The 13,302-nt window shown below is 42.9% G+C and overlaps 1 long non-coding RNA gene across 1 annotated transcript; it reads left to right on the top strand.

Annotated features, from left to right (window-relative positions):
- Window positions 1-801: 801 nt before the first annotated feature.
- Window positions 802-2,303, top strand: LOC137855234 (uncharacterized). Its single transcript, XR_011095619.1, has 3 exons — window positions 802-987; window positions 1,576-1,793; window positions 1,994-2,303. It is a non-coding gene; the product is annotated as an uncharacterized lncRNA (long non-coding RNA).
- The last annotated feature ends 10,999 nt before the right edge of the window (window positions 2,304-13,302 follow it).

The raw sequence follows: 13,302 nt of genomic DNA, 5'->3' as shown, positions 1-13,302 counted from the left end.
CCCACAGAAATAGGAAAATGTCTTAGGCGGTCTGGGATGCAATATAGTATTCTTTTTCTCCTAGTAAATATAATTCTTTCTCATTGTAGGGAGGTGCATAATAAGACTTTATTAGCTAAAAGCTAGAGCTGAAGAAATAATAAAGAAAATAAACCCATCAATACAGCAGTCTGCAACTTTTTTGACTGTGCTGCATGTATTTCAATGTGTTCTTGTCTGAGTGCCTTTGTGAATGATGTTGTATGCATGGCTTGTTACAGAAAATTTATTTTCTCCTTTATAGTATTATTTGTACCTGAATGTGTTGCTTGCAAGCATATGTGCAGTTGTTAAGAGAAATAATGAAGTACTATCTCTTATGGGAGAAAAAACCATGGTTGGTTAAACTTGTGCATCATGACCCCAGCTCTCACAGTCGGGAAGACAAGGTGATGAAACCACAGGCTTCCTGAGCGCGGAAGCATGTAAATGCAAATTCCTTTGTGTGGATGTGAAAAGGGGCTTTTAATAGAAAACTTTCTGTAGGCTTTTATTGAAAGGATAGGGAAGAAAAAAGATCTTAATTCTCCCTCTTACTTTCACACTGTGAAGAATTTAGTCCCTTTTAAAAAATCAAGAGTTTGTTAAGATGTCTGGAGAGAGCTCTTTTCCCTTCAGAAAGGGAATCCACCGAGCAGTTCCCCAGCATACAGAAACAACAGTATACAGACCTCACCTGCCAAAACAGAGAGCCACCTGCTCCTCGTTTCTAAACAGTGAAAGCCTTTGAATTAGCCAAAAGAAACCAGTGTGTGACTTCAAGTCGCAAAGGTCAGGTGCCCCAGTAAGAGCATGGGCAGCTTGGAGCCGTCCTTGGGCATGTCCCACCACAGAGCCGTGGGAGGAGGTCCTGGTGTAAGATGCCTGGCGGGGAAGTGTGAGCCCCCAGAGGTTCCTGGGCTGCAGGAGGTGTTGGAAGGCAATTGCTGAACAGAGGAAAGGCTATCAGTGAGTCACATTGGGTTTGCTATTCAGCGGCTCTCACTAGCAAACAATTAACTTCAAAGGAGAGACTGAAATTGGAAAACAGGATGGCCAGCATGGGTTGCAGCCAGTAGGAAATGGAGCAGAATTGCATTTTATTTCATGCCACTGCTGCCTTTGAGAACATTTTCTGTTCTATTTTTTTATGCAAATTGGGAATATAAATGCATTTTATCCCAAGTTGTTTGGGCTGGGTGAATAACCATGGTTTGGGCAATGGGTGTTGACTTAAGGAATTTCATTTTAGACAATGTGAATGTTGAAGAGATCAGCCATCTCTGGACCAGGAGCTGAAACTTGTATGGGTGGTGCAGCGCAGAGCTGATGTGTGCATGGTGTGGTGGCTGTGCATGTCTGCCTTCAAAGAGCATCTGAAATCAGCAGCCAATTTTCAACTAATTTTGACAGAAGTCCTCTTACAGAGAATTTTGTTTTTATATTAGTCTAAATAACTGCAGAGAAACAAGGGATCTGAATGAGAGAGAAAACAGGGTGTAGGGGAATCCTTTTAGAACTCTCTCATGGTCAGGATTCCTGATATTTTTCACCCAGGTCATCTGGTTTCGACTCCTGTGTATGGAAATCCAGAGAATATGTTACCAATTTTCAGCTGTGTGCTTGGCAGTGCAGCAGCAGCCATGGACTTCCCTTCCACCTCCTAATGACCCTACTGCAAAAAACTGATGCTAGTGATGCAAAAAGCTGAAATCAAAGTTTGGTTTCAGCTAGATGACAAGTCTGCAGGAACCCAGTGATCCACAGCTGTAGTGGTAATAAATCCGATTTTTTTTTTTTTTTAATAAATATTGGCTTTTGTAAAGCTATGGGCTTGGTTCCAGAGCTACGTGGTGAAATTCCCAGGTGTTTTCTGTATCACGTCTGTTCTGGCCTGCAGCATCCGCTGGGCCCAAGATGCATAGCACAATATGAGCTCCTGTCAAGTTAATTTAGCTTTCCGTGTCTGTTTCAGGACACAGCCACCCGAAGCAGACTGCTGACTCTCCATCCCTTTCCACCTGCACTCTCCCACCTCCACCTGGGTGTTTCCACTGAATATTGTGCGTTTGATCATGCAGCTGTGCAGTGAATGCAGTCAGCCCATGGATCCTGCTGAAGTCCACTGCTATCCTACAGAATTTATTTTTGGCAGGATCTGTGAGCTGATCCAGTTTGCCATGCGAGTGCACCAGCTGATACAAGGCTGGTGATGGAAAGGTATGGCTGGGGTTACATTTAATTAAAAAAATAATAATAATATATCTCATATTGTACAGATCCTTTCTGCGTCTGTATTGGATTTCTCAACCCTCTTACAAATGGATCAGGGCTATAGGTTTTTTTTTGAAGGGAAAATGTCAAAGCCCAGGGGACCTGGCCTGAGCCGGAGGGTTGTTAAAGAAACAAAGGAAGGATGGAGTGGGTAGATCATTACCAAATGGTCCAGCTACACGGGCCCTGCTTCCCTAATGAGCCTGACAGCATGCAGTGCCACCTCCCTCTTCATATGTAAAGCTAATCCCTTGCCCTCTCTGACAGCCGGTATTTACATTTGCAAATGAATCTGTCTTCCCACATCGCCTGAGCAGGGGCAGGGAGAGAGCAGAGGGAGATGGGGCGTGCAGCATCCAGGGGCCCAACAGCATGGTCCGGGTGGGGTGTCCGACATCCTGAGAGGTGTGGGGAGAAGTGCCTGGGTGACAGGAATACCAACAGGGCTGGCTCTGATGGTACTGATCCTAAGCAGACAAGTTAGCTAAAGCCCCTCGTTAAATTCAGGCAACTGCTGATTAGGAACTGGAAACTCAGGTGGTGTGGAGATGAAAGCAGTTTTCTTCCCTTTTTTCACCCTACCACCCACTTTTTACATGGCATTACTATTTATTCCAAGCTATAACACCCAGACCTTAAATGCACTAAGGAACCACATGCTCTAAGACTTTATGTATGTGTAGTATGACAAAAAAGTAAGTGGGAGGCTCCCCATCAGGAGGGTTGTGTGAGTGGGAACCTGCCACACTGCTGTGTGATGTTTGTTGTGCTGGCAAGAGCCTCCTCCTGAACTTCATGAGAGCCACCAGAAACAAAGCAAAGCTTCTGTGGTCCCATACTCCTCTCCTGAGTCCCTTGGCCACCCATCCCTACAGCTCACATGGATGGGTTTAAGGCATGTTAGGGAGCTAAAAGTAATCTTTTCTGAAGAGAGACACAAGGTTTGAGGATGGTTTCATTGTCTGAGTGCCCTTGAGGGAGTGGGCACTTGTGGACCACGGGGTAGGAGCTAAGGGTCAGTTCGAAGTGCCACCAGGTCTCACCCTTGGGTACTGCTTAGTCAAAAGCATTTTCATCAAGCAGTTGGTGCTTCTGGGAGGCCAGTGTGGAAAGTAATGAGAGTTTGTGTTACATTCTCATCTAATGACAACCGAGTCATTGATTTGACTAATTTGCTGGGAATGATCCTGGAAATGCATTTCTGATAGGAGAGTGAAGGCGAGAAGTCATCTCTCCAGCATGGGGTCTTGTGGTAATTGCTAAATATGCTGAAGCAGGGGAGAAAAAGGTGGGACCATATGCACTGTATTCCTTCTTTTGTTTTATGTGAATAAGCAGTAATACCCCTGCAAATGCAGAGAAACCAAGAAGGGAAATCACAGCCCTTCCTGCAGAACACAGCAGGGAGCCCTGCGCCTGCAGCTCGGCCATTGTGTGCCTCCCAAAGACGGGCTTGTTCTGCTGAAATGCCAGGCGTTTCTGGAGCTAAGGTTATCCCCTGAGCAGAATATATAAATAAGAGATTACTTGCAAGCTCTGCAGCCAGGCTTGGGTTGTAGGAAATGTTTGTTTTCATTTCTGTCACTAGGCAGCAGGGAACCCGTCGCCTTTGTTCTGGGGGTCATGCTGCTGGAGATGGCAAATATTGACATACATGGAGGTAGTTTTCATTTTCATGTGTTTCTTGTTAATTCTTACTGCTATGTGATTTTGCTTCTCTGTTCTCTTGTTTTCCAACACCTTTTTTTTTTTTTTTTCCTCCTTGGAGGATGCTTCCCTGCGCTGACTATATTGTCCTGGGCTGCAAACAACATGACAGGGCTGTAGGGGATATTACAGCCTCATAGCCCTTACGGTGACTTGCCCCAAATGAGCTGACAGCTTCAGTTTCAGCCCAGTGTGATAGGGACAGGGGTTCACATGCCGGAGGCATTAATTAGCGGGCATGACAGGGATTCTCTTGTAGAAATTGCACTTCCCTTCTGGTCCTTTCACAGTTGTCATTTCAGCTCAGGGTTCAGAAATGTTGCCAGGTGCTGCACACTTCATCCTGTATCTGCTTATGCTGTACCTGGCTGGCGCCAAGACAGAGAAACAATTTTTCAGGGTTATAAAGCATGAAAATGAAAGGAAGGAGACACAGAGACAAGCAACTTGTCCAAGATACCTTTTCTTCTCTCTCACTGCACTTCTTCAGACAATTTTCCGTGGTGCACTCTACATTCAGCCAATGATTTCTACTTATTACTGGTCACAGAAAATACATGCTTCATTACTGATCAGTTCCGAAATGCAGGAAAGCTGTCATGCAACTCAACTCACCGAGGTACGAAGATCTTCTAGGAAGAAAAACAGCCACATTAGGAAAATCTGGAAATGTCTGCACAAAACCTGTAATATGAAACAATAAAATGGGAGAATAAACAACAAAAATTGTCCTGGTACTTCGAGCTCAAATTTGTAAAATCCTAGTTTATTTTCAGTTAATCACAACAGATAAGCAGGAAATAATGTTTTAGCACTGCAGTAAATATTTGCAGTAGTACTCCTTGTAACCACATAGAATGGGAATTTCTTTAACATTGGATGCTCTCCAAAGAAAACTGTTAATTTTTTAATTAAAAATAAATTCACAAATGATAGGGACCTCAAAAAGCCACCTAGATCTTTGCAGCAATGTCTCAGTTTTTAAGGAACAAGTTTGATAAAGATTGCTAAGAGACATCATATTAATGCATCACAGCAAACAAATGGCTCCATAGCTCATATTGAAATATTACCAACTATTACCACCCATGGAGGTAGAGTTTTCCATTTCATGCATTCCTTGCTAACCATTTCTGCTACATAGTGTTGCTTTCCTCATGATAATGTGTGGACGTTCATTCCTTGCACTGATACATCCTGGGTAGTTAATCCACTATTCTGAAGACTCCCGATTCCTTGTGTCTATGTGCAGTATTTCTGAAGCATCTTGGTAACCATGATGCTTTTTTCAAAAGAGCTGTCTTGGAAATGATTGCATAGCAACAGTCATTTAAAGTTTGCTGTGAACAAAAGATAGGGCATTTGGCTGACCTGCTCATGATTTAGCTCCTCAGCCTTCCTACATGAATATCCAATTACTCCTTAAAGCTCCCGCAGTGGCGAGGGAGGGAGAGGGAGGAGATGCTCATAATCATGTTGCAATTATGATCTGCCACTGTCCTTTCCCTTTCATCTGAAAATTATCCAGATTCGAAGTGAGTCATTAGTGAGCTGATCATGATAGCAGGTATTTGTTAATAAATACACTCAGAGCAGTTTGGATGAATAATCCTTGCATGTTAAAGGATTCTTTGGATTGTCTCATAGGTGGCTGTGTGATTAGCCATTGACCTTGTGTGTTGTTTCTGTCCCACCTGGGTGAATGAAGGATCTGAGGAAGGAACAGAGAGCTCTGATTATAAATTACACTTTCTGATGCAAAATGTTGGACTGATAATAACTCATCGTACAATCCGTGAAACATTCAGCATTCACAATCCCCTCATGATTAGAGTCCTCACAGAGAAATGGCAACATGCCTACCCTGAATCATTCACAATTTTAATTTGTGAACATAATCATAAATCAAGGCTCACTCTGTAGGAGGGCCTTGCCCTTTTGCTAGTTGTATGGATGCAGTTTTGTTCAGCAAGAAGACTCAGCACTAGCATTGGGAGAGGTTTTCCTTGACAGGGAAAGGGATGTTGCTCTTCACAGACTCAATACAGAAGGTCAATAACACCCATATGCAAGCAGCACCCAGGGGCAGCTCTCTGATGTCAAAACCCATCTGGTTTGACAGCATCAACTTCTGTTGGTGCTTTGAAGGCTGAGGGCTTATAGACCTGATGAAATGCTGACCCAGCTGCCTGGCTGATGGCACTCTAAATTTACCATGTCTAGTGCAAGAGGTAAATCTCTGTGTGCCAGGGGAAAGCAAAGCTATTGCATATCCTCAGAAGTCTTCAGGATGCTGCCCTGATTTATGTAACCCTCTTGCACTGCAAGGTACTTCAGTAAATGGTGATACCACCCTCATCAGCCAATGCTGAAGAATATTTATCCATTACGGGGGGCAAAAGACAACCTCCCCACTTTCAATCCCAAGCAGAGGAGAGGACTCCCCATCTGCCCCAGCCCTGCCTTCTCCCCTGCCGAGGCGGCTACACGGGGCAGCCAGCTGCTGTGACCCTCTGTGCCTTTCCTAATGTCATACAATGAGGATTGTAGCTTGCATGAGGGAAATACTCATCACAGCACAACAAGGAACACAGTCCCGTTCCTCCCCCACCGCTTCTAAGGACTTTAAACCTGTTAAACTTTAATCTGATAGACACTTCTGGACCATATGTAACAGAGGGATGAACCAGCAGTTGCCATGGGATAGCTTGCATTTCATAAAGGCATAAACAAAGTTGTTGAGGCAATTTACCTTAGTTTTCTTTATTATATATATGTATATATATGTATGTATATATATATGGGTGAAAAATAGAAAAGAAAAAGGTTGGTGTAAATAGAGGACTGAAGCTAAATATAATATACAATGCATTACTAAATCTGTGCTTAGCGCCCTATTTTTTCAGTGGTATTATAGCACTGAATTATTTATCAAACATTAACAGTATGTACATGTATATTTAATGTAGAAATAATCATCCATTTGCAGAGGGGTTTTAAATTAGCACATGGGAGAGGCTGCTTCCTTGGGTGTTTGCACAACTTTATAGAAGCTGCCCTCCCCCAGCCTGTGAACCCCATTCTATTTTTGAACATACTTCTCCGAGTTTTGATGCTGTTTGACAGAGGTCTAATAGAAATGCTACTGATTCCTCAGGCGTATGGGGACTTTGATACCCCAAGGAACAGAAGAGAAAGAATATGAGCAGAGATGGGTACACCCAGCAGGGCCATGTCAGAGGTATGAGGAGGAGGCAGGGGGAACATTCAGACCAGGAGCTGGGTGGGCACATCACCAGTAAGTCTATACCAGCCTGATCCCACTACCTAAAAGTCCTGCAGGGGGTGAGATACACTTCTCATTATAAGACAAAGCACCATAGGCAACCAAGTCATTGCTTAGCCATTCTCCAAAGCAGTCCAGCTTTTCCAAGTTTTCCAGCAGCACCATCTCCCCACCAAGCTGCATCCTTGCCACAACCCAAGGGTATACATCACAGTGTAATTTCACTGACCTATGGGAACAGATGTTTTAAATCCTTGAGCTGACATTCAGATGTACTTCTTAAAATGAGGGTCCTGTTAAGAAACTGGGAGAACATTTTTGTATCTTTTTTTCCCTCTCCCTCCCACAAACACATGCAGCCCCTTTGAAAATCCCACTGCCTTTCAGTTGGAGTTTGGTGTCAAACAAAAGCCACACCAGCTTAAATATCTGGCAACAAAATTTGAAGCTTCAGCTCAGTTTTTGAGTACATTGTGTGTAGTTTGAGAAAGATCAGGCCTTTGGTAACTTAATGTATTAGATTCCCAAAGCTGAAAATTTACAGTTTTGCTAAGCCTACAAACTACATCTTGATTATCAGCCTCTGGCTTCCTTCTCTACCTGGCATAAAAGTTTTGGTATTCTGCTTAGGTAGTGAGATGGTCCTTTCTCCACAAAGACTCAGTTTGAGTTATTCTGGGCAGCTCTCAAGAGAGGGGAAAAATAACAATAACAGAAGATTACCTACAGCTTGCAACACTCTAGCTGGGGAAAGAATTGCAGTGGTACAACTAAATATTTATAGCAAAACACTTACTAAAAAGCTCTGTACAGTAAATAATTACCATATTGCTTTAGTCAGGACTTCTCTGATGCAAGCCAGGCAGGGCCCATTCCTGTTGGTATTTCTGGATGGGAAGAAGCCATTGCACATATCTCAGTTGCGTGCTCCAGGGTCGTAGGGGAGGATAAAGCACCCAGGAGATGCCTGCACCATGTTCTGCCAGCACCACAAATGCTTGAATGCAGGACACTGACTGGAAAGCTGTGGCAGTGGCTGTTTCCCAGGACATCCCATGGTCTGCATGAAGACACATGTTCACACCCAGCATGTGGCACCATGTCCCACGTAGCACCACGCTGCCCTCTCCAAGCAGTGGCGAGGAGACCCTCCACGCAGGACCTTCTTGTGTCTGGATCTCCAAAAGAAGTAGATGTTGGGCTGAGATGATTTGAATTTGGCTTTTCGTTTCATTTTCCTTGGTGATCTGTGTGTGCTTCCTTTTTTTTTTTTTTTTTTTTTTTTTTTTTGTCTGTGTGGAGATAAATGGTATTTTCCTTGCAGGATAATATATTTTGATCCTCTTGTGAAAAAGCTCTCCTGCCAGTTTTAAAACAGGGAGGCCCCTTAGAAATCTAAAAGACCTGAAAGACTTGATCTTCTTCTGCATTAATGCACACATGTATTGTCACTGATTGTTTATTCTCTCTTTAATCCATTTAAATGTATAATACAGACTTTAATTGTATAATTTTATTTCCATTTCAAATTGCACATGAGCCATTAAACAGAGAGATTTGTTCCGTGCTAGTTTTTAAATGTTGATACAACAACCAGAATTTTCTGTGGCCTTAGCCTTAGAATAAGTCTGCAAGTCTTAACTTAGAATATCAGTTTTATTTCTTACAAAATCCCAGGGCGTATAAACAAGGCAATCTGAAATGGTTGACAGCTCAGAGGTGGCGGATTGAGTAAGCCCTCTTTGTGATAGATGAACATGGAAGCTATTAAAAGCTCTCCTGACAATGAAGAGTTTTCATTTTTAAGAGGTTTGGAAATAATAAGTTATAGGATAAGGTTGCCTTTGAATGTGTTTGCTTGTGTTTACAATACACATCAGCATAGTGAAATGTGTCTTAGTGTCCACGGGAGGCAGGACAAATAAAAGACCATATTTCAACCATCAGTTGCCCCAGGAGCATTTACATCGTTAATGAGGATGATAGCTGGAATTTTTCTCTTGAGAGACATTGAAAGGAGCTGATTGATAATCAACGGACAACAGTGACAAGTAACTTCTGTAATTCAACCACTAAACTGTGTTTCACCCCCTAAAAGCATGGGGGACTGTGGTAAATTTGGTGAGAATTCTCCTGTTTGTCCTGTGAAATAATGCCATTCAATTAAATGGCAAAGATAGGGAGAAATGAAGACACCAAACATATCATGAAGAGCTCAGTGTGCCCACAGCCACTGGGCATCATCACAAGGCACTGCCAGAAGGCCAGAGCTTGCTGGATGCACTCTGTGGGAAGGCAAGGCTCACCCTGCTGTCTCTAGCAGGAAATGTGTCCCTGGGAAATGTGTGCCTCCCACAAACTGATTGTTCCTCTAGGGCTGTGGCAAGTGAGCAGAAATTAATACATTGCTGAGATTGTCTGGACACCTTGGAGACCAGAGAGGAAAAAGCCAAAGACAAGAGTCCTGTGTTGTGGTTTATTTTTTAGGCTTCATATCATAGAACTGGATTTTTTATTATTATTATTATTCTAATCCTTAACACATTGCCATCAGGGCAAGTGCTATACATCATCAGGAGATCTGGACAACATCTTTTATACAGATGGAGCGGTTAGACATTAGTTGCACAGTCAAAATTGCAACGGATGGTTGTTTTTATTGGTAGCCATCAGGAGAATCTTTCCAAGCTGCTTAGAAAGATGGTTGCATGGAAAATGTGTTAGGGTGGAATGAGGCCATGCTATTTATAGAGTGAATCTGCTGAAATAGTTCATTGTGTGATAATTCTTTGTCAAAATTATCTGAATCAACACAGCACCTCTTTACCTCTTTTGGAAGATGGAGCATTAGAGCAATTTGGTATGTAGAAACAGAAAAATATCATTCATGATCACACATCGGCTTAGCGATGCAGTTCTGTCTTTAATACAGATCTCACGGCTTTCATAACCAGTTACTATTAGGCTGTAGGATAAAAGCCCCCAAAAATGAAATTATTCAGCACAAGTAAGAGAACATTTGCAAAACAGTCCACTCACTTTGGTACCAGCTTTAATATTAGCTTCAATTCAGTAAATTTCAAAGATCTTGAGGAGTTATGGCCACGGATCAGTTTTGGTAATAAAATCTCAATGCTCAGCTTTCTTGACATATCCCAGCTTCTTGCTGTGACTGCTTCAGCTCCTAGAGTGTAACGAAGAAAAGCTGGGCACAAGTAGTGTTGATACAATGAATTTGCAGCTTGCTTAAAGTTCACCACTCTGCCCCAACAGGATTTTATGGGAAACAAAAGAGGGGAAATGGTTTCTCTGATGGAACAGAAATCTTCTGGCTTTGCTAATAGCAAACTTGGTGCCATGTGATGATACAACCCAGCAACACATAAGTAAGCACTGAGATCAGATTGGTTCCACATTCAGTGGAAAAGAAAAACAAAACAAAACAAAAAAGACATAACCATCAAGCACCATTAAATCACTGCAATGACCTCCAAATGAAAAGATTTCATGCAGGCGTCACTGGACAAAAATCCCGTAACGAGTTTTATCTTGGCAATGGTAAGCTCGTTCCAAATGCCTTTTAAATAGAAACACCGGGCAGGGGCCATTCCAGGGACATCTGGAGTGGGGAGTGCCCAGGGGTGGGTTTAGACATCCTGTGCCTCGGCCAGGTCCTGCCCAGCTCCTGACGGCACTAGAGAGTCCCTGCGGCCATGAGACTTTCCTTATGGGTGGGGAACCAGGCAGAATCCAAATTTCTGTCTTCCTCTTCCTCCCCCCAGATCAGGAAACAGGGAAGAACCAGGCTGAGGCTAGAGATTAGGAGTGCATCTCCAAACCCTCCGTCCTCAGCAGGACAAAAGGCCCTGAAGATGCCAAGCACTTATCCCATCCTGGCCAGAGCAGAGCTGTGACTGCTAATAGCAGATGGACATTTTTTTCAGGTTTAATCTTTAGACTTGTCTGAAAGAAAGCTAAGGGAAAAGCCTCTGGGATCGCACTCTTCTGTGGCCTCATTGTGTTCTGCTGGTTCGAGGCAAGGCTTATGAAATGTCGGATTTAGAGTAATAAATAAAAGGCTAGTTATGGATTGGCTATATAGTTATATTTTGAATAGAAAACCCTGCAATGCACTCTTCCCTGGAGTCAACTCAAGTGAGAGCCCATTGGATTTCCTTCTTGATGAAGCAATACTGTTGTAAAGTAGAAAACATGACAAAAGTTAAGACTGCTGGACATGACATGTTGTGTTGTATTGCTTGACTGAAGCAAGGACACATGGCTGAATATAATTTCTCTGTTGGAATGATTATTGCTTTATTATTGCTTTAATTGCCAGCATGATGCTATTTCACTGCTGAATGCTGAAAGCCAAAGAGCTAATATTCATTTTTTTCTTGTTTTCTTTTCCTCACACCTAATCAGCTGTATCCAGGACTTATGAAGGGCAGGTCTCTTTTGCAGTCTGATGGTATGACTACAGTTTGTGTCCACATACCGATCTACCTTTAAGCTCACTCCCTGGGGTGCAGCAACAGAGCAATGTAGCACAGATTTCGAAGCAGGCAGCTTGCCCGGCTATTTTGAAATTAATTTGGAATCCCATGTTACCATGTGGAATCAATGGTGCCCAGTTTGGTTGTTTAAATCTGAGTGGGAAACACCTCAGTCCACTGCAATTAGGTTCCCGGAGCACTGTGTGCACGTCTGCTGAACGGTGCTGCAGGAACCCTGCACCAATGGAGCAGGGGTGAGTGGATGGCCACTGCTTCATAGGGGAGGGCACATCAATGCTGAGTAATGAGCAATTTGGTGCAGAGGTTACAGTGTCAGTTCACTTCCAATTCTGATGAAATCTATGTGAATCCATGAGAACAGTGTTAGTTTTTTTCTTGGACAGACCGGTTTTGGGGATATAAGTGTGCATTAAATCCTGTCTGGAAGAAAAACAAGTAATATGAGCCTGAGCATGATCTCTCCTAGCGTAGTTCTTGTATGTATATATATATATATATTATTGCTGTTCATCCAGCCAATTGTTTTGGATGTAGGTGAACTTGGCAAAAACTAAGAAATCCAGAGCAAAAAGGGAGAGGTGGCAAGCATCACTGCTGGTCTCCGAGCAGGGAGCAACAAATCTTTCTGCATGTGAATGGCTGAAGTAAACACTTTCAGCTCTGTTAATCAACATCCTTGTTTATTTTTATTTTTTCCACAAGGAGAAAACTGCTTCTGACTTTCACTGTGTGAGAACCAGTGAGCGAAGTCCACTGCTGGCATGTGCAGTGGGATCATCAACGAGGGTCAGGGGGTTTTGTGTGCTTCTGGGGTTGGAAGGCCCCTTGTATGGTTTTCCTTGTGTTCCCAGTGGCTCCAAGGCACAAACCAGGGCTACTGGGACTCAATTACTCTCCCTCTGAAATGGAAAGGCTCAGACATGATGTTTTCTTGTCATTTTCATTAATTATGATTTACAGTTAAGAGGACCGATTCAAGCGAGCTGTCAGCACAGGAGGAATGGTGGCAGAGCTGTTCAGTCCTTTCTCCAGGGATATGATGGCATTAATAATATCATCATTTTCATTTTTTTTTAAATCTTTTATACAATCCATAAGAAAAAGCCTTTGAAACACCTCCTCCTATAGCCTGTCTCTGCCAGTAGCTTGTAGCAGTTGCTGAGGGAAGGGACTAATTATGTACTCTCAGATAGGCAACTGCTCTAACTAACAGGCAATTATTTGCTGGATTCTTGTATTTAAAAGTAGAGAATTTAAATAGTAAATGCAACACATAATTACTGAGGCAAATTGTGAAATGTTCAGGCAAAATGACACATGGCATCTCAGTGGGATAAGTCTGTCAGGGTTTGGGAACGGATTTATTTATTTGGAGTAGCTTTCATTTTCCCTGCTTCTTTTTTCCATCTGGCCATCCCAGAATTTCATCAGCTTGACCGGTGGCCATTCACCTGTGACAGGATGGTTGGCCTGCACTTCACAAATGTTTTTCCCGGCATT

Source organism: Anas acuta, chromosome 4 (assembly GCF_963932015.1).
Source record: "Anas acuta chromosome 4, bAnaAcu1.1, whole genome shotgun sequence".
In the NCBI taxonomy this organism is placed as follows: Eukaryota; Metazoa; Chordata; class Aves; order Anseriformes; family Anatidae; genus Anas; species Anas acuta.
Note: the sequence above shows the minus strand (reverse complement) of the source record. Positions and strands in the feature narration are given on the sequence as shown.